This window comes from Benincasa hispida, chromosome 9 (assembly GCF_027475165.1).
Source record: "Benincasa hispida cultivar pf3 chromosome 9, pf3_genome.v1.1, whole genome shotgun sequence".
NCBI classification, from domain to species: domain Eukaryota; kingdom Viridiplantae; phylum Streptophyta; class Magnoliopsida; order Cucurbitales; family Cucurbitaceae; genus Benincasa; species Benincasa hispida.
The window spans coordinates 93,045,924-93,051,923 of NC_143486.1; the positions used below are offsets into that span (position 1 = coordinate 93,045,924).

A 6,000-nucleotide genomic window follows, 5' to 3' on the forward strand; every position below is an offset into this window, starting at 1 on the left:
GATTCTCTGTCAAAATAGTTCCTTCAATATCTTAGAAAATTCACAATATATATCATAAATTTCATTTATGCTGTTGGAAATGGTATCCTAAATCTCCTTGTAATGTCGTAGTTTATAAACTTCATATAAACATATTGTTGTTAATAAAATAAGTGTTATTTTATAAGCATATATTCAATTCAATAAACTAAGATCCGAGGTTATTTCATGTAATTTAAACAAGTATGTATAGACATAGAAGTGTATCTTGTTTAAATAATAACCTAAATGGTCTGTAGTAGATTGATAAGGTTGGGTACCTTATCCTGGTGACATTATGGATACGATCTGCTTTATAGATGATACAAGTATTGTAAAGCACTACAAATGATCTGATCCTAATCATTCACGTGGAGACATGCGAGTAGGGGTATTCTATACAAAGAGTTCGTATAAGACCAGACCACGAAATGATTAGCCTCTTTATATAATGCTGTTAATAAGAGACTTACATTTCACTAAGATGACCATAGGTGACATGACCTGAATCCTGAGTGAGTTGTGAACTCTTGCTCATAAAGGTGGTCCTTTGATTTGTATAGGTGGGAGTGGTTAGATTTCCAACTCAATAAGCCTACCATTTTAGGGATTCGTCTGACTAGAGAGTTGGGAACACAGCTACGCAAGACATAATTCACTCATTCCTTGATGCAAGGGCAAGTAGATAAATTGCTCCCTTAAAGGCTGATTCCAGGTCTTGAACATAGTGGTCACATCCTCTCCTGGCCCGAAAAGACTTGGTTATAGTGGGACTATGACTTATTGTTCACTAGAGAAATCAATGGTACTCAAGGAGTTAGATGTAACTACATGGGTAAAAAGATATTTTGGCCCAACTGTACTTACGAGTACTTTGTGAATGGTCATTGCACTGTTTATTGATTATATCCAATGGACATAGAAATTTATCTGTAGTGCGAAGAGTGCAACTGTCAGTCTTTAGTGGAGTGATTGGTAGTTAACGGATGTTGGGTAATTTAATTAAAAAAATATAAGTAATTATCCGAGTACCGTTGGAGCTTCAATCTACAAGTCCATAAGGTCCCCACTGAAGCTCAACAAAGATTTAATCTTTGGATTAATTTGAAGTATTTAAATTAATTGAGAGAATTAATTATATATGATATAATTAATTATAATGTATTTGACACATTATGAGAGGGATTTGAATATGATTTAAATACCAATTATATGAATAAATGTAATATCTCGGAATCTAGGTAAATTTAAATTAGTTCATAGAATTATTCGTTTCTTTTAATTCAAGGCCAAAGTTTAGACAACTAAATAATTTGTTGGGTTTAGTTTATTTGGATGTTGTTGGGGAAGTTTTATTAAATATTTTGACGGTGGTTTGAGTTTTATTTTTATGGAAAAAAGGAATTTGGGGTTGTTATATTTATTTTGTTTTGTTTTGTTTTTTTTAAAAAAAGAATTAAGGTTAAGGATTTGGTTATTTAAAGAGGGGACCTCGGAATATGTGAAGTAAAGAAAAAGGGAAAATCTTCTTCTTCTTCTCCCAGCCGCCCGCGAGTCTCTTCCTCCAAGTCGTCTTCTTCTTCTTCCATCCGTGCCACACCAAGCCGCGCCACTGCATCAGCTTCGTCGGTGCCTGGCACCATCGACCCAAAGCCTAGTTCGTCCAGCCGCCGCCAAACGCCACGCATTCCTGCTGAGTTCGCCGTCAACTCGTCGTAGCGCTTTCCTCTGCATTCTCGCCGCGCCGCCCGCCTAGCCCAAGCACTCATTCACCGATCTGACACGAATAGCCCCGTCTGTCGTCGGGTCGTGGTCAGTTTCTGTCAGATTTTGTTGTTTAAGATTTTGAACATTTTGGTTCTGTCCGTGGTTGTTAGTTGTTGCCCCTTTAATTCTCAGCCTGATTCTTGGCGTTGTGTTTGTTTGATTCGAGTTGTGGAGATCATGGGCTTGCTGTCCACTGCTTAAAGGGTACTTCAGAGGAATTTTGGTGAGCAGTAATCCTTGGAAGCCCCTTGTTAACAATGTTGGTGGTTGGAATTGAGGTCTTTAATTCCTAGAATTTAATATCACTTAAGGATAGGTCTATTTTAGCATTAGGTGGTTTTTGGGGGGTCACGTTATGTTTTGGGTAGGTGACTTGAGGGAAATTTAAGATAATTTTAAGTATGGATTTAAGCCTAATAGGTTCAATTGATATTTTTCGTTCAGATGGTAGTTGTTGATTTAGGGTCTCTCAAAAACTAAAAAAGAGAAATTAAACTGCTTACGCTGAGGTAAGTGATTCCCTATCGGTTTTCCCTCGCACCCAAGCATGTGTTACTACTGGCTCCTATGTTTTATGAGATATCTTAACATGCCTGTTGGTTAGTTGGAAAGGTTGGAAGCCCTTCCTTGGAGGCTGAGCAGATAGCTTAGCACGCACAGTCGCATGTGCGATCCTCGTCAGTCTCGTTACCACAAGTTTAGAACCAAGATCGGGCTCCAAATCGGACGGTGGCAGGCCCTTCCTTGGAGGCGAGATATCTACAAGACTTTAAGAAGTATGATCCCCCGATATTTAACGGGTCCCTGAAAGACCCCACAAACGCAGAGTTGGTTGTCCATACATGAGGTGTCCAGAGGAGCAGAAGCTACAGGGTGCCGCCTTTGTTCTCATTGATAATGCCAAGTGCGGGTGGCGCTCAGCTGAAAGAATGATAGAAGGCTATGAAGCATAGACACCGATACGGATACGCGATATGAATACGATCAGATACGACGATTCGTCAATTTCTAAAAAACTAAGATACAAATATGTCTAAGGATGCGTCATTTTTATTTTTATTTTTTTTATATATATAAATTTAACTATAAAGAAAAATACTAAAACGTAGTCCAAAACATAAGATATCAAATTAATAACATAAAAGTTCTTAGTACAAAGACAAACTAAAGAAACTTGAAATATTATCACTTTGTCCTACCAAAAAGTTCTTAATACAAACCAAATTAGTAACATAAAGACTAGAAAATAGAAAAACTTGAAACACTCGAATCTTAAATCACCATAACATCATCATCATCAACATCATTATCACTTTCACCACCACCATGATCTCCCAAAACATCAACCTCTGACTCTGGTTCATCTAAAGATAAATTGGCTACTTCCAACATACCAACATCTTCAAAAGAATCAAAATTATCTCCATTAATGTCCCATGCTTTAGTCTCTCCTCTTGAATATTCTGGAGTACCCCTTGACAAAAGGCGTAGATTGCTGTGAATATATACCAAATCTTCTGCACATTGAGGTGTCAACTTGTTCCTTTTGAGAGAGTTAATAAAAGAGTGTGCTCCAATTTCTCTCACAATAGGAAAAGGAAGAAGGTTTCCTCAGTACTTTCAATGCAATTGGTTGAAACATTGGGGCATAGACACCATGAGTGGCCTACCGACTTATAGGATCAATTATACATCTTTGAGATATGGGTCATTGAAATCTTTAAATCTGGTAGAAAAGTTTGCAAACTCTATGTTCACTTTTGCACGATCCCCAGGATCACTAAAATATTTCTTAAAACACTTCATCCTCTCTCGAAATAGTTCAATATCTTGGTATGGGGCCACTCGATTAAGGGACTCTAAAAGCCATTCTTCACTATAGTACCTAAAATAGATAAAGGTTAGAATATAAGATAGATAGTATATATATATATAAAGAAAAGATAAACAAGATAGTGTAATTAAATACCTCGGATTCAAGGAGTGTGCTAAATAATGAAGTGGAGTATTGTTTTTATTCCAACGATCAATGAGAATATTATAAACCACGTCATAAAAAGAGGAAAAGTCACTAGGTTCAGTTGGTTGCAATCCTTCATGCTTATAAATAGTTGCCTTCACCTTTACAATCATTTCATCCCACATATCATACACCAAATGTAGACAAGGTGCATCTATATCACAAGCTCTAATCATGTCATAGATAGGTGTAGTGTCATAGATAGGTGTAGTGAAGGTAAAAATATAATCGATTTTGTCCCACCATAAGTCGTTAAGCACCAAATCCTTCACACGCCTTGCCTTTACCACATCATCTTCCCTATAATTTGCCCATTTATCACTGATGACCATGGCTTGTAAACCACCTTTAATAAGTTTAAACCTCTTAAGCATGATGATACTAGATGCAAAGAGTGTTTCAGCCACAGAAAAACAAATTTTAGAGCTACAAATTCATTAAACATGGCAAGCCGCATCGAATGATTCATAATAAAAAATTTCACAAACATGACTTCACTAGCAATATCAGAGATCCAACTACACTCCTTATATACAAGTTGGTTGTTTTCAACATTTTTAGCAGCACATATATTCTTCAAAGCAAGGTTTAAGGTATGCACTACACATGGTGTCCATACAATCGTGGAAAATTGTGATTCAATAATTTGTCCTACAGCTTTGTAATTAGGAGCATTGTCAGCTATCATTTGAATCACTTTCTCATGCCTAACTTCATTAATAACTTCTTTAATCAGATTTGCAATGAAATACTTGTCTTTAGTCTCGCCAGAACAATCCACTGACTTTAGAAACATAGGTCGTCCTTCTGAAATTGCCATAAAATTGATCAAAGGCCTCCTTTGTGAGTCACTCCATCCATCACTCACAATACTCACCCCTTTAGTACGCCATCCATCTCGAATTGGAATTAATAATCGCTTAATATTTGTCTTTTCTCTCTGAAGAAGAGTCGTCCTCAACATATTATATCCATGAGGCAAATATCCTGACAGCAAATGATTTGTTGCATAAGAAAATGCTCCTCTAAAGTGTGGATTTCTCGCTAAATGAAATGGCAAACCAGCAGAATAAAACATTCTGGCAATTAGTGAATGTAATTTGTCTCGTGATGCATTGTTGAATGGTTTTTCAATGGCACTTGCATCACTACTACTATAGTTTCTCTTCTTCTCAAAGTCCAATTTTCTTGTAATAGGAGAATTACTAACATTAACACCACCAATTATTATGACCGGAGGTGGTAAGGGAACATTCTTTGGACCTTTTTTTTTTTAGCCGAGTCTTTACTTCTTCTTCCAATTTTTGCATTTCACTCAAAATTGAAAAAGTGACTTTTAAACAAGGTCCAATTCCTTGACCACTTATCTTCGATAAATGAGCTCTTACCCATGTATAAGAGCTCTCTTTGAAATATTACAAAGGTTACATTGCCAAAAGAAATTTCCACCCCCATCGCCTAATTTTTTAATTTTGGTCACATATTTCCAAAGAGGTTTTGTATCATCTTCAACAATAGAGGAGGATGAGTTTATGGAAGGATTTGATGATTGACTTTGGCTTGATGCAGATGCCATTTAAACAAGAACAGAGCCAGTATAAACAAGAACTGAGAAGAAATGGAAATGGAAAAATAAATTTTAACTTACTACTGTTAAAAATTAAAATTAAACACCTAAAAATTAAAATCAAAGATTCAGACTTCAGACCAAAGGAAACTTATTACATTGAAAATTAAAATTAAACACCTAAAATCAAAGATTCAAACCAAAAGAAATGGAAATTTCAGAGATTGAAAATGAAAAGTTGAAAACTTGATAAAAAAGAAACGGAAATCAAAATCTGAACAGAAGGATTAAGGAAGGAAGAACAAACGTTTATGGTGGTCGAAGTCAAAATCGAAATCGTCGTCATCTGGGTTGACCTGAGACGAATCGGAATTTGGAATTTGCTGACTGGAGCGGTCGACGTCGTCGACGGCTGGGCTGATGAAGAAGAACTGAAGAAGAAGAAGTGAACTGGACCAACTGTGGAAGTGAAGAGGAAGATTCGAAGACGAAGGGCAAGGGAAGAAGATGAAGGGAAGTCGAAGCAGATGAGATGAGAATGTGAGAGTTTAAGTTTACAGTGCACTACACTCAATCGACTTTTAGCTTTTAAGTTTTTTTTTTTTACTTTTCTTTTTTAGTTTTAGTT

The 6,000-nt window shown here is 36.3% G+C and overlaps 1 pseudogene; it reads right to left on the reverse strand.

The window, feature by feature from the left end:
* Nucleotides 1-2,983: 2,983 nt before the first annotated feature.
* Nucleotides 2,984-5,387, reverse strand: LOC150034202 (uncharacterized; annotated as a pseudogene).
* Nucleotides 5,388-6,000: the final 613 nt, after the last annotated feature.